Source organism: Schistocerca nitens, chromosome 3 (genome assembly GCF_023898315.1).
Source record: "Schistocerca nitens isolate TAMUIC-IGC-003100 chromosome 3, iqSchNite1.1, whole genome shotgun sequence".
Taxonomy (NCBI): domain Eukaryota; kingdom Metazoa; phylum Arthropoda; class Insecta; order Orthoptera; family Acrididae; genus Schistocerca; species Schistocerca nitens.
Window position 1 is genome coordinate 215,461,090 of NC_064616.1, and position 20,216 is coordinate 215,481,305.

The following is a 20,216-nucleotide window of genomic DNA, read 5'->3' on the forward strand; positions in this document are numbered from 1 at the left end:
GCGATATCAGGAAGCCGTTGAGAGGAATACGAGGTAATTAGTCAGAGAATTCAGACTCAACAATTTCTAATGGGATACTAAAATTACTTTGATTTTTTCGCAATTTACACAATGACGAAAATCGTTATTCATCTGTCCGAAGGCGGTATTGATATCTTCAAGTCTGGAATTTACATAAAGCTGGAGGTCATTGGCATAGGAATGGTATTTACAGGAGGACAGAATCGACGAGATATCATTGACATACAAAGGGAATAATAGTTTGTCAAGGACTCTTAAAAGAACTTGCATCAAGGACGAGTTTTCATTTCCACAGGCAGCACGCTGCGGACTGTTTCTGATGTATCTTCCAGGTCGCTACAGTGCACATCTTAAAATTTTAACTTTCGCATTTTTGTAGGGAGTATGTCGAACTTACTCTATAAAATGCTTGTCTGTAGTCACTATTGAGGCCCTAACGATCTCTAAGGCATATTTCGTGTAATCAGTTACCTCAATTAGAACAGTGTTGGCGTCTACAAAAACTGGACTGGTACTTGCGATGTGCCGGCCGTAGTGGCCGAGCAGTTCTAGGCGCTTCTGTCTGGAGCTGCGCAGGTTCGAAACCTGCCTCGGGCATGGATGTGTGTGGGGTCCTTAGGTTAGTTAGGTTTAAGCAGTTGTAAGTTCTAGGGGACTGATGACCTCAGAAGTTAAGTCCCATAGTGCTCAGAGCCATTTGAACCATTTTCAACTTGTGATGTAAGTCGAATTTGCGTAAGTATTTAAACAGCGGAGGGTTAAAAATATATTCCAGGGCGTTAGGTGCAGTGACCACTTCCGTAGCTGAGTTTTCAGCGTGGCTGACTACCAAGCGGAGGACCCAGGGTCGATTCCCGGTAATTCCAGGGATTTTTTCTTGGTGGGAGGACTGAATCGGGGTGCAGTCAGTCCCGTGATGCCAAAATGAGGATCTACTCGAATGAGAAGAAGCGCCACCATGTCTGTTAAGGTGGAACGACACAATGAAGCTCGAAGAAACTCGAATTTTTTATTACGGAATTCGAATGTATATACAGTGAAGAATTATTCCCCAAAATATTATGCTCGAACTCCAAAAGGTAACGAATCTGTGAGTTTTTGAAGCTAAAGCAGGCGGTTAATTGGAAAGTTATAAACACAAAACGCCATTTACACAAGTCGTTATGGATGCCATCACCCCTATTTGTACCGATTTGGAGCGCTGTTTGGGCGGTTTTACTCAAAATTTGAACGAAAGTTTCAATAGTCTCGTTTGGTGATGCGCTCCAAAAATAATAACCAGCCGAAGCGAAATTGTCAAGATTGGTTCAGATTTGGCCGTATGTCTATTTAATGTAGGCCACACTGCATTAATGCATGTGGCAAATGCCCTTCAAGTCAAAATCGGCGATGAAATGCGCCGATTCTGTGAAGATACAGACGCCAGCAGCGGTGCGCTCAGCAACGAAAACTGCTCTCAGGACGAAAATGAGGGCTTATCAAGTAAAAGTAGCAGAAAGCGGCCATCCACTCGGCGGGGCGATAGTTATTATGGACCAGGCATCGATTATAGGTTTCAAGCGTTGTCCCTTTTCCTTTTTTTGTATGATAAATACTTGTCAAAAACTATGTTTTTCGACATGGTTGTCATCGCCCACGATACATTTTCATAACATTTTGATGATTTTTAGTCTTAAAAAATGGTTCAAATGGCTCTGAGCACTATGGGACTCAACTGCTGAGGTCATTAGTCCCCTAGAACTTAGAACTAGTTAAACCTAACTAACCTAAGGACATCACACACATCCATGCCCGAGGCAGGATTCGAACCTGCGACCGTAGCGATCTCGCGGCTCCAGACTGCAGCGCCAGAACTGCGCGGCCACTTCGGCCGGCTTTTTAGTCTCCCTTGAAGCAAATTGAATTCTTTTCAGTTCGTCGTAGCTTCTTTTTATATGTTGATATTTACACTACTGGCCATTAAAATTGCTACACCATGAAAATGACGTGCTACAAACGTGAAATTTAACCGACAGGAAGAAGAAACTGTGATATGCAAATGATTAGCTTTTCAGAGCATTCACGCAAGGTTGCCGCCGGTGGCCAAACCTACAACATGCTGACATGAGGAAAGTTTCCAACTGATTTCTCATACACTAACAGCAGCTGACCGTCGTTGCCTGGTGAAACGTTGTTGTGATGCCTCGTGTAAGGAGAAGAAACGCGTACCATCACGTTTCCGACTTTGGTAAAGGTCGGATTGTAGCCTATCGCGATGGCGGTTTATCGTATCGCGACATTGCTGCTCGCGTTGGTCGAGATCCAATGACTGTTAGCAGAATAGGGAATCGGTGGGTTCAGGAGGGTAATACGGAACGCCGTGCTGGATCCCAACGGCCTCGTATCACTAGCAGTCGAGATGACAGGTATCTTATCTGCATGGCTGTAAGGGATCGTGCAGCCACGTCTCGATCCCTGAGTCAACTGATGGGGACTTTTGCAAGACAACAAGCATCTGCACGAACAGTTCGACGACGTTTGTAGCAGCGTGGACTATCAGCTCGGAGACCATGGCTGTGGTTACCCTTGACGCTGCATCACAGACAGGAGCGCCTGCGATGGTGTACTCAACGACGAACCTGGGTGCACGAATGGCAAAACGTCATTTTTTCGGATGAATCCAGGTTCTGTTTACAGCATCATGATGGTCGCATCCGTGTTTGGCGACAACGCGGTGAGCGCACATTGGAAGCGTGTATTCGTGATCACCATACTGGCACATCACCTGGCGTGATGGTATGGGGTGCCATTGGCTACACGTCTCGGTCACCTCTTGTTCGCATTGACGGCACTTGGAACAGTGGACGTTACATATGAGATGTGTTACGACCCGTGGCTCTACCCTTCATTAGATCCCTGCGAAACCCTACATTTCAGCAGGATAATGCACGACCGCATGTTACCGGTTCTGTACGGGCCTTTCTGGATACAGAAAATGTTCGACTGCTGCCCTGGCCAGCACATTCTCCAGATCTCTCACCAATTGAAAATGTCTGGTTAATGGTGGCCGAGCAACTGGCTCCTCACTATGCGCCAGTCACTACTCTTGATGAACAGTGGTATCGTGTTGAAGCTGCATGGGCAGCTGAACCTGTACACGCTATCCAAGCTCTGTTTGACTCACTGCCCAGGCGTATCAAGGCCGTTATTACGGCCAGAGGTGGTTGTTCTGGTTAGTGATTTCTCAGGATCTATGCACCCAAACTGCGTGAAAATGTAAATACATGTCAGTTCTAGTATAATATATTTGTCCAATGAATACCCGTTTATCATCTGCATTTCTTCTTGGTGTAGCAGTTTTAATGGCTAGTAGTGTAGTAGTTTTTTCTGCCAAGATAGAGGGGTCTAGAAAACGGATATTTTTGCAAGTATCTATAATTTTACCATTTTTTCGGAAATCCCTACGATGAACTAAAATTACATCTGTAAAGATCAGAATTATACGTTAATGTCATGTTTCAGATAACCACAACCTGAGTTACGGTGACTACTGTCGATCTAGCTCCTTTCAGAGCTGCCTCGGGAAAATCCCAATTTCACAGTGAAGATATTAATATTTTTCAATAAAAATACGAATAAAAATGTCAATGTATGCTTTATTAATTGCAGCAAATCCTATTTGTCTATTACATTCTATCTACGGAGGATAAAAATCCTGAATTTGAGCAGTATGTTCGTCCGACACCCTGTCGTTCCCCCTTAAATCGACAACGGCCGGGAAAGCAGTGTGCAATGTGCTCATCCCTCCCCCCCCCCCCCATACTGCATCCAAATAACGCCATTGGCTGAGGTCGGTCCCGGTTGGTCCGTCTGTGGCCAGAACGGTGTTGCTTTCCTCTCCTTTCCCCCATGATTCGAAGCTTTATTGTGAAAAACTTACAAAAAATTTACGATTCAAAGTACTGGCCATCGTTCGCCAATTCTTTTTCCCATATTTCGCGCAGCATTCGAATCCCGTGGCGGAAGAAATGGTCGTCTTTTGAGGGGATCCATGACTCAATCCAATGTTGCGCTTGTTTATACGACCGGACGTGCTGGTCAACCACGCAGTGTGCCGTTGTTTGGAAAAGGTGGTAGAGGAAGCAATGTATTATCCAGCACTTTATGAGCCTCAGCAGCAGATCTCTTCGTGTTAAAGTAGGAAATTAAACCTTCCCGAAAATGACGATAACTGGCCGCGTAAGCGGTCATGTTCAATAGAGGATAACTTCATGATGCCATCACAAATCAACTAATGTTTTGATAGGGGTTGTGTTTACAAAAAGACAAAAAAAACCAAAAAAAACTTTCATTCCAAATCCAATAATCATACATCATAACCCACTACCTAAGCGTTGTGACCGTTGTGTTTACATATGCCTAAACTTATTGTGTGACGCTTACGATCTACCACCTACACCACCACTTGCAACTACTGCCATCTATTGGAAAATGGTGGAAGCAAAGTTCTAGACCTAATAGATAAGATGCTGACTGGACGGTAGTTAAAAGTTGATTGTGGGTTTCATTCACGTGTCCACGAAGGGAATGAAATGGCAGTGAGTAGAACGTGTAGCTAAGACACTGGATTGATACGTGGACCATGGAAGTTGTTTGCTAGATTCCAAGAGATAAGAAACAGCGAAACAATGACCTGACGGAATGTGGGTAGAGGAGCAACATGAAAGTGTATCACTGAATACGGCAATTTGCTCGTAGTTCCGTTTGCAGTTAACGAGTACTCATAGTCCCAGCCGACAATATGGGCGCAACACCCATCCAGTATCTGCGTGCGCAGGTACAATGGCTACTCGTCTGATACGGCGGTCAGTACGTGATGTGTATTCTACTGCCGTCCACACGCAGTACATGAGCACGTGCACCTTCTACGGACTACCGACAACAACAGAATTACACAGCTAAAACTTCGCACCCAACTTGTTGACTACTTCTGCGGAAGTGCTATGTAAACTTGCAAGCAAATGGTTAACATGGCTCTGAGCACTATGGGACTTAACATCTGTGGTCATCAGTCCCCTAGAACTTAGAACTACTTAAACCTAACTAACCTAAGGACATCACACACATCCATGCCCGAGGCAGGATTCGAACCTGCGACCGTAGCGGTCATGCGGTTCCAGACTGACGCGCCTAGAACCGCACGGCCATACCGGCCGGCCAAACTTGTAAGCTTGTCACTCGTTTTGTAGCTCTACCGGGCTGTTCACACAAGATGATGAACTCGGTTTATGCCCTGAAATATACCCCCAGACACCGAATCTGACCCATTAAAACCGCTATCTGACTTCGACAATTGAATTAGCAATGCTTGCGAAAAGTGCAACAAACACGAAGGGGAAGGGGGAAGGTGGTTACTCGGTAGTAATACAACGGAGTTTTGAACTAAAACACTAAAGCCTCGAGGTGTAGTAAAACGTGCGTTTAAGTCGTTTTATGCAGAACAAAGTGTTTGTCATCTTTTCCCTTTTCCAACGATATTATGGGCTTGCATCCCATTGGAAGTGATGGCACCCCGTTGCAGTGCACCTCAACCGCAATTTTTGCTCCGGTGTAAAGGTTGGGAACACTAGGGACCGTTCAAACCATTCATTGGACGTGATCCCAACCAGCAAAAGGCTCTTGTGCTTTATCAACCGTGCTGTTTTGCGCCCTCCCGTGGTGTGACGATATGGGAGTGCGACAATAACATGAGCGTGAATAAAACTGCAAACGGTCACTTTAAGAACCCCAGTTTGACAACAACTTCGATGGTAACCACGCACTTTCGTTGAACACGTTACAAATGTACCTCTCAGAAACTTCGACACCTATTCGGCCTGGCAGCTGCTCTAGCGCCTGAAGGTAGGCAAACCCTACCCACTGGGTATCGAAGGGGTGTGGCCATCATTATTTTTTTTTTTTTTACGAAGAACGTCTCCTCTATGTTGGTGGTAGTAGAAACGTTCTGCACTCGGCTTCAGGTAGTGATTCTCTAAATTTTGTCATTAGTGTTTCTCAAAAAGATTGTCGCCTTCCCTCCAGGGATTCCCATTTTTGTTCCTGAAGCATCTCCGCAATACCTGAGTGTTGATCTAAATCAAGCAGCCCACTTCTGAAATGCTTCGATGTCTTCCTTTAATCCGACCTGGTGCGGCTCCCAAACATTCGAGCAGCATTGAAGAACAGGTGGCACTGGCGTCCTATAAGCGCTCTGCTTTACAGATGAACAACACTTTCCTAAAATTTTCCCAATAAACCGAAGTCGGCCATTCGCCTTCCCTGCCACAATCCTTACATGCTCGTGGCAGTTCATATCGCTTTGCAATACTAGACCCAGATCTTTAAACGATGTGGTGTCGAGCAGTTCACTGCTATGGCTGTATCCGAATATAACGGGCTTGTTTTTCCTGCTCATTCACATTTACTAACATTTTTGTACATTTAGAGCTAGCTGTCACTCACCACGCCAACTAGAAATTTTGTCTAATTCATCTTTTATTCTCATACAGTCACTCAACTTCGGCATCTTCCCGTACACCACAACGTCATCAGCATACAACCGCAGATTGATGCCCACACTGTCCACCAGATCATTTATGTAGTTAGGGAATAATAACGGTCCTATCACACTTCCCTGGGGCGGTCCTGCCGGCCGGATGGCCTAGCGGTTCTAGGCGCAACAGTCTGGAACCGCGCGACCGCTAGGGTCGCAGGTTCGAAACCTGCCTCGGGCATGGGTGTTTGTGATGACCTTAGGTTAGTTAGGTTTAAGTAGTTCTAAGTTATAGGGGACTGATGACCTCAGAAGTTAAGTCCCATAGCGCTCAGAGTCATTTGACCCAATTTTTTCTTCTTGAATCAAAGCTGCGTCAGCAGTATTAATTCCACAAGAGTATAACAAATACATAGGCGTATGTATGACTCAGTTGTAACGGTAAGCTATAAACATTCTTCAGAAATTAAATTCTAATATTGTGAGACGACCTGACCACAGGCCACAGACCCTATAGTACAATACATTGGCAGTTTTTGCTCTTCCAACAGCCTTTAGGTGCTGGAAACACCCCACACGCAGGTTCAATCCGCAACAGTCACATGCAGTGTTTGCTTATGTGTATGTGTGTGTGTGTGTGTGTGTGTGTGTGTGTGTGTGTGTGTGAATCAATACGTATCGGAGGCTGCTTGATTTACATGTTTTTCTCGTGTATAGCACTCCTCTTCTGAAGCTTCGTACTCACTGAGATGTATTGTTAAAACTCACTGCCGCAATTCCTTGTGGTAGACTCCTTATGGCAGACTTTTTCGCCGTGTCTCGTGAAGATTCGTGCCCACATATAGGTTTGGTTCTAGGAAAGCAGAAAGTTGAAAGCTGAGTCATCTGCGCTGCTACAAAATTTTCTTTATATAAACGGTGCAAAGCTGAATCCCATGCTGAAGCGAATTTTTGGAAAACGTTTTAATTTATACATAAAGAAGTGAAAACCACTGGTTTTGGTTTCGCATGTTCTTCCGCTGTGCAATCGTTCTGAAACGACTGCAATAAATTGTTTGTCACTTAGGCGACTTGCATTTGCCTAAGAAGTTATCCAACTGGGGTAAAGGGGAGCTATAGTGTAACTTGGAATCCGAGCCAGGTTCCGTTTCTGGTGGATCTCCTCATCATTAAGAGGTGAATGATGGGTTAAAAGGCACAGTGGAAAAGAGTGACCCAGTTCGCTCTCATAATCTATCATTTACCAGCCACACGCACTACCGCTGCACCATCACACCAAATACAAATTTGGTTGGTCTTGCTGCTCTCCCGAGTCACGGCTGCTCTTTCGAGCTATGGCGGCTGTTTGCTTGGTGGCAATGGAATCGTTTCAACAGTGACGGTGATGGTCAGTGATGAATGATCATCAGTAATCAATAGGTTTTGTACCATTGGCGTTTAGAATTAATGTTTAACGTTTACCGTTTAGCGTTCAGCGTTTATCATTTGACGGTGACAACCTAGGGGGAATAGAGCCTACCCAGAAAATGAATGGTGGCCACCTAGGGGAACAATAGGCAGCTAGGAAGAGAACTGTGACCACCTTAGGGGCAACGGTGCCTAGGCAAAGAGGGAATAGAGCCCACCCAAAGGGGAATGATGCCCTCCCAAAAGGGGAGTGGTGCTCCCCTAAGAGCACAACAGCCACCTAGTAGGAAAGTGGTGAGAACCTTAGGGGAAATGGTGGCGATTCTGTACAATGACATGCTCTGACTGGATGGAGATAGAGAGAAGGAGGTCGTGGGATATAAAACACACAATTGATCGATTTCCATGATCTCGGGTCTTTAATAATGCACTGAAAAGTAGAAGGAGATTATAAAGCACACACTTGGTCTCTATGTAAGTAATGTAACTTGACACCAATTTTATACCATAAATAATGTATATCTTCGACTTTCAAGCAAATAATAAGACTTTCAGGTTGAATATCTTTGATTTTCAAGGAAATAATGAATAACTTCGACCTGAAAGTGGACGTTACACGATTTTTTACTTCATATCTGGCGCCATTTGCACACATCATTAAAATACTACACTCTGATTGGTTGGAAGAAGGAGGGAGGGACAATATAAAGCAAATGATACGTCTATTTCGACAATCTTGGAGTTTTAATAATGTGTTATGATTGGTTGGAGATATGAGATAAGAGGTAGGCCCTTTTAAACTAACGCAGTCGGGCTATTTCCGCCACCTTGGATTTTAATACTGCGCTATTACTGGCTGGAGATAAAGAAGAGAGGGAAGGGGTGGGGGTAAGAGGAGTGGCTTCACACTAATAAGATGATGCTGTCATTCGTAACACTTATGATGTCACTGATGACGTCACAGGTAAGGATGATGACATCACTAGGTCGGTTGAAATCACAAAAGTAAACAAAGTGGATCAGTATCGGCAATGACATACTACTCTTGTACTTGGATACTTTCCCCTGTAAGGTAGTTGCGATATGAATCATGGTGTCCATAGTGGCCAGCTTTTCAGATTTTCAGTGGTTTATCTCGAGCGCACATTAACGTGTTATCGTGCAATGTTAATCATTTAAATATGTTAGGTAGACAAATATATTCCCGAAATTTCATTACTCTATATTAGTTATTTTTTTTATGTTGCTACGTTTTTCCGTCAGTGTATATAGAGAGAGTTATCAAGTTCAGAGTTTGTTATGCTACTTTTTATTAAAGCAAAAAATAAAATGAAAACGCACATATCGACAAGCTGTAGTGTCGGCAGACTTGCCAACACTACGCACACTAATTGAAAGAGGCGGCCAAGATGCACGCGCTAACTCACGAAGGATGGAGAGAGGTCTGAAACAGGAGACTTAATGAATGCTATAAAGAAAAGTACGTAGCTTCTGGACTACTTAACTTTTAATCCATCCTTGTATACATCGTTCTTGATGAGACATCTGGAGATTGTGGCCGGCCGCGGTGGTCTCGCGGTTCTAGGCGCGCAGTCCGGAACCGTGCGACCGCTACGGTCGCAGGTTCGAATCCTGCCTCGGGCATGGATGTGTGTGATGTCCTTAGGTTAGTTAGGTTTAAGTAGTTCTAAGTTCTAGGGGACTGATGACCACAGCAGTTGAGTCCCATAGTGCTCAGAGCCATTTGAACCATTTTGGAGATTGTGGCGATACAAGTGAGACTCTTTAGATACAAGCTATCTAAGGCTAATGGCGCCTTGCTAGGTCGTAGACATGAACTTAGCTGAAGGCTATTCTAACTGTCTCTCGGCAAATGAGAGAAAAGCTTCGTCCGTATAGTCGCTAGCAACGTCGTCGTACAACTGGGGCGAGTTCTCGTACGTCTCTCGAGACCTGCCGTGTGGTGGCGCTCGGTCTGCGATCACACAGTGGCGACACGCGGGTCCGACATGTACTAATGGACCGCGACCGATTTAAGCTACCACCTAGCAAGTGTGGTGTCTGGCAGTGACACCACACAAGCAATATAATAAACAATGGGACGATACAGTTTTGAAAAACAGTTTTTAAATTTTATAAGGATACTTATTTTACGCTACAGTCAAGTTGCGACAGACGCATACCTTAGAGAGATGTCTGCATTTGCTGTAGATCTTACATGCTGATTACATCTACGGTTAGATGCAGAATGTTGGAATGCATAGTGACAAATGTAACACATGAACAATTGATCATATCTATCGGACAAAAGGATGAATTACAGTCCCTCACCCAAGAATCTCCTAAAATTCGCTCACAAGAGATTATATGATTTACGGTAGAGTCATCAATTACACTAACATTACCGGGCGGAGTGGCTGCGTGTTTAAAGGCGCCATGTCACTGATTGCGCGGCCCTTACCGCCGGTGGTTCGAGTCCTCCTTCGGGCATGGGTGTGTGTGTGGTGTTCTTAGCATAAGTTAGTTTAAGTAGTGTGTAAGTCTAGGGACCGATGACCTCAGCAGTTTGGTCCATTAGGAATTAACACACATTTGAACACAAACATTTGCATAAATTGTGAATTCCAGAAAAAATGGCTTGAATGAATACGGTCTCGGAGGCCAGTTGAACATTTTACCAGTAATAAGTGACTAAGATTGCAGTCTAATATGTACTCCAGAGAGGTTTTGAAATAGAAAACACTGCCGTTCCTTCGGGCAATCTAACACGCCACGTGACAGGGCAATTCCCGAACACATGTTCCAAGAAACGTGCAACCCTTCCTGAATAGTATAGGGTGCTGTAGCTTTTCTGATGAGCATATCGCTGGTATGGTGGACTCGGATATAATCTCATCACAGTCATCGATAGGTAACATTTATACTACAGCCACAATGCACATGTTTCCCAGAGGAAAACTGTATTAAGTACGGGAAAAGGGAAACGTATGTATTTACACTTCTGGCCATTAAAATTGCTACAGACGCGGAATTTAACCGACAGGAAGAAGGTGCTGTGATATGCAAATGATTAGCTTTTCAGAGCATTCATACAACGTTGGCGCCGGTGGCGACACCTACAACGTGCTAACAAGAGGAAAGTTTCCAACCGATTTCTCATACACAAACAGCAGTTGACCGGCGTTGCCTGGTGAAACGTAGTTGTGATGCCTCGTGTAAGGAGAAGAAATGCGTACCATCACGTTTCCGACTTTGATAAAGGTCGGATTGTAGCCTATCGCGATTGCGGTTTATCGTATTACGACATTGCTGCTCGCGTTGGTCGAGATCCAATGACTATTAGCACAATATGGAATCGGTGGCTTCATAACTGTAGTACGGAACGCCGTGCTGGATCCCAACGGCCTCGCATCACTAGCAGTCGAGCTGACAGCCATCTTATCTGCATGGCTGTAACGGATCGTGCAGCCACGTCTCGATCCGTGAGTCAACAGATAGAGACGTTTGCAAGACAACAACCATCTGCAAGAACAGTTCGACGACGTTTGCAGCAGCGTGGACTATCAGCTCGGAGACCATGCCTGCGGTTACCCTTGACGCTGCATCACAGACAGGAGCGCCTGCGATGGTGTACTCAACGACGAACCTGGGTGTACGAAAGGCAAAACGTCATTTTTTCGGATGAATCCAGGTTCTGTTTACAGCATCATGATGGTCGCATCCGTGTTTGGCGACATCGCGGTGGACGCACATTGGAAGCGTGCATTCGTCATCGCCATACTGGCGTATCACCAGGCGTCATGGGATGGGGTGCCATTGGTTACACGTCTCGGTCACCTCTTGTTCGCATTGACGGCACTTGGAACAGTTTACGTTACATTTCAGATGTGTTACGACCCGTGTCTCTACCCTTCATTCGATCCCTGCGAAACCCTACATTTCAGCAGGATAAAGCACGACCGTATGTTGTCTGGATACAGAAAATGTTCGACTGCTGCCCTGGCCAGCACATTCTCCAGATCTCTCACGAACTGAAAATGTCTTGTCAATGGCGGCCGAACAACTGGCTCGTCACAATACGCCAGTCACTACTCTTTATGAACTGTGGTATCGTGTTGAAGCTGCATGGGCAGCTGTACCTGTACACACCATCCGAGCTCTGTCTGACTCAATGCCCAGGCGTATCAAGGCAGTTATTACTGCCAGAGGTGGTTGTTCTGGGTACTGATTTCGCAGGATCTGTGCACCCAAATTGCGTGGAAATGTAATCACATGTCAGTTCTAGTATAATATATTTGTCCAATGAATACCCGTTTGTCATCTGCATTTCTTCTTGGTGTAGCAATTTTAATGGCCAGTAGTGTACAATTCAACCTTCCCGCAGAGTTCGGAAAAAAAAACACGATGTTACATGAGACACTCAGTTAGACGTTCAGTAAATGCATTAAATGTCATTGTTCTACTCATTGAGTCGTATTACAACCGGATTGCACTAAGTTCAAATTCATTAGTACAAACAAGTACACATCTGAATACGCGTACTTGCTGAAGTTAAGCAGTGGTTGCGACTTGCTTGACGTGGGTGCAAAAAGGGCCACGCTGATATTGTTGCGCTCAAGGACAACAATCGGCTCGGGAGTGCCACCGCGTCGTGTTTTCAGACGATTCCCGGTCCTGTGTACAGCATAACGGTGGACATATTCGAGCAGAACGAACATTGCCAGAGTGTATTCGTCATAGTCATATAGCGACGGTCAGATAACGAAAGACCGCATGTTACCCGTACAGTGCTGACCTGCACTGAAGAGCCAAAGAAACTGGTACACCTGCCTAATATTGTGTAGGGTCCCCGCGAGCACGCAGAAGTGCCGCAACACGACGTGGCATGGACTCGACTAATGTCTGAAGTAGTGCTGGAGCCTACTGACAAAATGAAACCTACAGAGCTATCCATAAATCCATAAGAGTACGAAGGGTCGACATCTCTTCTGAACAGCACGTTGCAAGGAATCCCAGTTATGCTGAATAATGTTCATGTCTGGGGAATTTGGCGGCTAGCGGAAGTGTTTAAACTTAGAAATATCAAAAAAAGGTAGGAAGATTTTTCTGTTTAGCAAAAGTGACAAAAAGCAGATTTTGGAGTAGTGGTTAAAATGGCTCTGAGCACTATGGGACTTAACATCTGTGGTCATCAGTCCCCTAGAACTTAGAACTACTTAAACCTAACTAACCTAAGGACATCACACACATCCATGCCAGAGGCAGGATTCGAACCTGCGACCGTAGCGGTCACGCGGTTCTAGACTGAAGCACCTAGACCCGCACGGCCACATTGGCCGGCACTTTCGCAAGGCCTTTGATACAGTTCCCCACAGTCGTTTAATTAACAAAGTAAGAGCATATGGACTATTAGACCAATTGTGTGATTGGATTGAAGAGTTCCTAGATAACAGAACGCAGCATGTCATTCTCAGTTGAGAGAAGTCTTCCGAAGTAAGAGTGATTCAGGTGTGCGGCAGGGGAGTGTCGTAGGACCGTTGCTATTCACAATATACACTAATGACCTTGCGGATAACATCGAAAGTTCACTGAGTCTTTTTGCGGATGATGCTGTAGCATATCGAGAGGTTGTAACAATGGTTAATTGTACTGAAATGCATGAGGATCTGCAACAAATTGACGCATGGTGCAGGGAATGGCAATTGAATCTCAATGTAGACAGGTCGGCAACTGGAAGCAGTTAATTTCATAAATTATTATTAGGAGTGACTTAAAATGGAGATTCATTGGAAGAATCCTAAGGAAATGCAATCCGAAAACAAAGGAAGTAGGTTACAGTGCACTTGTTTGCCCACTGCTTGAATACTGCTCGCCAGTGTGGGATCCGTACCAGATTGGGTTGATAGAAGAGATAGAGAAGATCCAACGGAGAGCAGCGCGCTTAGTTACGGGATCATTTAGTAATCGCGAAAGCGTTACGTAGATGACAGATAAACTCCAGTGGAAGACTCTGCAAGAGAGACGCTTAGTAGATCGGTACGGACTTCTGTTGAAGTTTCGAGAACATAACTTCACCGAGGAGTCAAGCATTATATTGCTCCCTCTTACGTATATCTCGCTTAGAGACCATGAGGATAAAATCAGAGAGATCAATCAATGCCCACACAGAGACATACACCTGGAGCCTCTCTGTAGCAATTCTGGCTGTGTGGGGTGTCGCGTTATCTTGCTGGAATTGCCTATGTCTGTCGGAATGCACAATGGACATAAATGGATGATCAGGCGGGATCCTTACGTACGTGTCACCTGCCAGAGTCGTATCTAGACCTATCAGGGGTCCCATATCACTCCAACTGCACACGCCCCACACCATTTCAGAGCCTCTACCAGCTTGAACAGTCCCCTGCTGACATGCAGGGACCATGGATTTATGAGGTTGTCTCCATACCCGTACGCGTCCATCCGCTCGGTACAATCTGAAACGTGACTCGTCCGACCAGCCAACACATTTCCAGTCATCAACAGTCAAATATTGGTGTTGAAGGGACCGGGTGAGACGTAAACCTTTGTATCGCGCAGTCATCAACGATACACGAGTGGGCCTTCGGCTCCGAAAGCCCACATCAGTGATGTTTCGTTGAATGGCACGCACGGTGACACTTGTTGATGGCCCAGCATTGAAATTTGCAGCAATTTGCTGAAGGGTTGAACTTCTGTCACGTTGAAGGATTCTCTTCAGTAGTCGTTGGTCCTGTTCTTGGAGCATCTTTCTCCGGCCACAGCTACATCGCGGATTTGATATTTTACCGGATTCCTAATATTCACGGTACACTCGTGAAATGGTCGTACGGGAAAATACGCTCTTCATGGCTGCCTCGTAGATGCTGTGTCCCATCGCTCGTGCGCCGACTATAAAACCACGTTCAAACTCACGTAAATCTTGATAAACTGCCATTGTAGCTGACCGATCTAACAACTGCGACAGACACTTGTCGTATTATGTAGGCGTTGCCGACCGCAGTGCCGTATTCGGCCTTCTTACATATCTCTGTATTTGAATACACATGCCTATACCAGTTTCTTTGTCACTTCAGTGGATCTCGGTACAAAGAATGTTTGACTGTTGCCCTGGCCAGCTATTTTCCAGATCTGTCACCAATGAATACATCCGTTCATTGTTTTCATAGAGTCTGGCACGATTCCACTCGCCACCCCCGACGATTTATCAGCTCAGTTCGACTCGCGTTAGAGCCGATCTTGCTGTTAGAGATGGTAGCTCCGAATACTAAACTTTGCATCCTGTTCCTGTTCCTGTTCCTGTTTACCCGCAGCTGCGTAAAATTTAATCGTGCATTCTTCCAGCCAAAATGTATACTGACAGCACGTAAAATTTCGTGCCTTCCTATGCCTTTATGATGTTGCGAATTTGTTGTTGTTGTCGTCTTCAGTCCTGAGACTGGTTTGATGCAGCTCTCCATGCTACTCTATCCTGTGCAAGCTTCTTCATCTCCCAGTACCTACTGCAACCTGCATCCTTCTACGATTTTTACTCTCCACGCTGCCGTCCAATACTAAATTGGTGATCCCTTGATGCCTTAGAACATGTCCTACCAACCGATCTCTTCTTCTAGTCAAGTTGTGGCACAAAATCCTCTTCTCCCCAATTCTATTCAATACGTCCTCATTACTTACGTGATTTACCCATCTAATCTTCAGCATTCTTCTGTAGCACCACATTTCGAAAGTTTCTATTCTCTACTTGCCTAAACTATTTATCGTCCACGTTTCACTTCCATACATGGCTACACTCCATACAAATACTTTCAGAAACGACTTCCTGACACTTAAATCTATACTCGATATTAACAAATTTCTCTTCTCCAGAAACGCTTTCCTTGCCATTGCCAGTCTACATTTTACATCCTCTCTACTTCGACCATCATCAGTTATTTTGCTACCCAAATAGCAAAACCCCTTTACTACTTTAAGTGTCTCATTTCCTAATCTAATCCCCTCAGCATCACCCGATTTAATTTGACTACATTCCATTATCCTCGTTTTGCTTTTGTTGATGTTCATCTTATATCCTCTTTTCAAGACACTGTCCATTCCGTTCAACTTCTCTTCCAAGTCCTTCGCTGTCTCTGACAGAATTACAATGTCATCGGCGAACCTCAAAGTTTTTATTTCTTCTCCATGGATTTTAATACCTACTTTGAATTTTTCTTTTGTTTCTATCTCACACCCTTCCCAACCACTGATTCCCTTTCATGTCACTCGACTCTTATAACTGCCATCTGGTTTCTGTACAAATTGTAAATAGCCTTTCGCTCCCTGCATTTTACCCCTGCCACCTTTACTGGCGGTAAAGGCAGTTTAGCGCGAGGAATGGAGTCCGGGTGTCGAGCAGGCGGAAGGTGGGATGTTGTTATGAGCCAATGCAAGTACGTCTGGAACTGAGTGCAGCGACAGCTCCTGCAGCGGTGTGAGACAGGAAGCGACGTACCGTGGGCCGGAACGTGTGTCCGGCCTGTTCCGATAAATTACGTGAGGCGCCACAGCGGGGGTGCCATTGTCCGCAGGTAGAGGCGCTGGCGCCCGCTCCGCCCACGCACCTCAGCCACGCCTGCAGCCTAGCCGCGCCGGCTCACAATACTGCTCGCGTCTTACATCTGCCTGCGCTCAAGGTCACAGCCACAGACACATTTCTAGCCCTCAAGCGGTGTCTGCCGGTGTACCAGCATCATTCTCCTCCTTCTCCCGACACTAAAAAAAAAACAAACACCGTCCGAACAGGCCCTGATTGTCAAACGGTACCGACTGGGCGCCGTATCATACTCAGTCCTTAGGCACTACCGGATGCGGATACGGAGGAGCATGTGGTCAGCACGCCACTCTCCCGGCTGTTGTCAGTTTTCTCACTCAGGTAGCTCCTGAATTGTCCTCAAAAGGGCAGAGCGCACACCGCTTGCCAACAGCACTCGAAAGTCTCAGAGGATAACCCATCCAAGAGCTAGCCAAGCCCGACAGCACTTTACTTCGGTGATCTGACAGGAACCGTTGTTACCACTGCGGTAAGGCCATTGGCCTCCCCTGAAATTACTGGCCAATAAATCCGCAACGGTTCAGAAAACAGTTGGCAATTATAAGAGTCGAGGGAAGGGAGTGAGACAGGGTTGTAGCCTCACCCCGATGTTATTCAATCTGCATATTGAGCAAGCAGTAAAGGAAGCAAAAGAAAAATTTGGAGTAGGAATTAAAATCCATGGAGAAGAAATAAAAACTTTGATGTTCGCCGATGACATTGTAATTCTGTCAGAGATAGCAAAGAACCTGGAAGGGCAGCTGAACGGGATGGACAGTGTCTTGAAAGGAGGATGTAAGATGAACATCAACAAAAGCAAAGCGAGGATAATGGAATGCAGTCGAATTAAATCGGGTGATGCTGCGAGATTAGATTAGGAAATGAGACCCTTACAGTGGTAAATGAGTTTTGCTATTTGGGGAGCAAAATTACTGATGATGGTCGATGTAGAGGGGATATAAAATGTAGACTGGCAATGGCAAGGAAAGCATTTCTGAAGAAGAGAAATTTGTTATCATCGAGTATAGATTTAAGCGTCAGGAAGTCGTTTGTGAAAATATTTGTATGGAGTGCAGCCATGTATGGAAGTGAGACGTGGACGATAAATAGTTTACACAACAAGAGAATAGAAGCTTTCGAAACGTGCTGCTACAGAAGAATGCTGAAGTTTAGACGGGTAGATCACATAATTAATGAGGAGGTATTGAATAGAATTGGAGAGAAGAGAAATTTGTGGCACAACTTGACAAGAAGGGATCGGTTGGTAGGGCATATTCTGAGGCATCAAGCGATCACCAATTTAGTATTGGAGGGCAGCGCAGAGGGTAAAAATCGTAGAGGGAGACCAAGAGATGAATACACTAAACAGATTCAGAAGGATGTAGGTTGTAGTAGGTACTGGGAGATGAAGAAGCTTGCACAGGATAGAGTCTCTGGACTGAAGACCACAACAACAATAACCGCCAGTAAACGAATTCCGCAATTTTGTGGATTTCTCTTGGTCACGTACCGCTCCACATCACTAAGCCATATTGCAGGAATGCTGCAATATTAAGGTAAAGATCAGTGTTACACTTTTAAAAAAGGAAGTAACTTATCGCGAACATACTTACTGGTAGAAGAAGCACGAAAGAGTGTTTAAAGAAAAGAAAGTAAACTGATGAACCAGAACATTGTGACCAGTGCCTACCGCGAAACTCAATGCCGCTTGGTAAGTTGAGGGCAAGTGACTCCCTAAGGAAAGTACCGGGTGGTTATAATTAAATTTACGCCACTTAAGGGGCCCTCATCAAAAAAGAGTGATCATAGCACAATGAAAATTTTGGAAACATTTGTAACGACTTGTGGGAGAGAAATAACGAATGAATCACTGAAAGAGAAACACTTTATTTTCCGCATGAGAGGGTAACATTTGTTAATTACGAACCATAGTTACGTTCCAGAGTACAAAAGTTGCTCACAGCATCCTCGACAGCCTGGAACCGCACTGGAGATACCACTTCACAACTGTTCGCGCCACTTTCCGAACTGTGGAAATGGTTCAAATGGCTCTGAGCACTATGGGACTTAACTTCTGAGGTCATCAGTCCCCTAGAACTTAGAACTACTTAAACCTAAATAACCTAAGGACATCACACACATCCATGCCCGAAGCAGGATTCGAACCTGCGACCGTAGCAGTCGTGCGGTTTTAGCCTTTAGCGCCTAGAACCGCTCGGCCACACTGGCCGGCCGAACGGTGGGCCATGGAATGTGCAGCGGTCGTGACACAATTCATGCACTGCTCAATTTGCGATTCACAGATAATGTTACTCATGTTGACCGTGATCGTGCGTAATGGAGAGGTATCGGACTGTTGTTGTTTCTCTAAAGATTTCTAGTGAAGGGAGGCAGTAGCAGTTCAAACGGGAATCCAACTATGGTTCTATTAGTAATAAAGTAAACTGCATTTACGTAAAAATAAACGCACCCAGCCTAATTAGCCAAAGTTATACCAACTACTAGCATGTCTCATAAAGAAACTTAATTACTGGGACTGACTTCACTTCATATTGAAATTCTGTTCTGCTGATAAGATACAAAGCGATAGTGCAGTTTAGCAAGTAATGTACCAGTGGTTTGACATGACCTACAGAGGAGGAGTTTTAATACGTTTAGACAATAACTTGCTCTCAATAACATTTACTACCTTTAAATTACAGTATGAACGTAATAATCATCATACGTAAATGATTACTAATGGTGGAGCACTAACAACTTACTCAACCGTTTCTTTTGTCTGTTTAGTTATTGAAAATTACTACCATTGGAATAGTTTTCGAGTAAATGTATCTTTTGTGCTGACTGTTTTTGTATTATCTTCTGGTAAACCTTCCGGGATGTAAGGTCGAGGCCCATGAAACTCTTCGGCTCCTAACGTTTCGTCCAGAGCTGCGCTGGACATCTTCAGAGGGGTGTTTCCCCCGCGGTGCCGAGTCGGCAAGACTCACCGGAGGAGAAACACCCCTCTGAAGATGTCCAGCGCAGCTCTGGACGAAACGTTAGGAGCCGAAGAGTTTCATGGACCACGACCTTACATCCCGGACGGTTTACCAGAAGATATGTCATCCGGTCGTGAAAGCCTTCATACTATGTTTTTGTATTCTCAAGGAGCATTCACTTCCTTATACTATTTAGCTCAGATGGGACATGTGATACCTAATCTAGCGCAGTTTGAATAGTTGTAGCTATTTACTTACTATAGTACACCCAAGTTTTAAGAATGAAAGTTGTACTTCTTTATTACTCTTATTGTAATATGAAATTTAAATCTGGCTCAACTATTAGCAAGGGAACCCAGAAACCAATCTATCAGTAGACTCAGATCAAGGCTGATAACTTTGGTCACAACACAATATGAGAAACATAAGTAACTATTTACTCATGAAATTATAAACGCTGTTACTTCGAAACCTGCACAATAATTAATCCTTATGTTGGTTCTTCAAAGTCTTCTAAACATTAACTATTATGAATCATCACAGTTTTTGCAGGTAACTGTATTAATACCGTTCTGATATTCCAATAAGATCAATCTTTATGCTGAACAATTTAAATCTTTTCTTGGCGATTGAACTTTGGTGGAACATTAATTACCCTTTTATCAAAAATACGTGGAGTTCTTTGGAAGTTACGCTCACTTAATAATTATGA

The 20,216-nt window shown here is 44.7% G+C and overlaps 1 pseudogene; it reads right to left on the reverse strand.

Moving 5' to 3' along the window:
• Window positions 1-16,908: 16,908 nt before the first annotated feature.
• Window positions 16,909-17,027, reverse strand: LOC126250412 (5S ribosomal RNA; annotated as a pseudogene).
• Window positions 17,028-20,216: the final 3,189 nt, after the last annotated feature.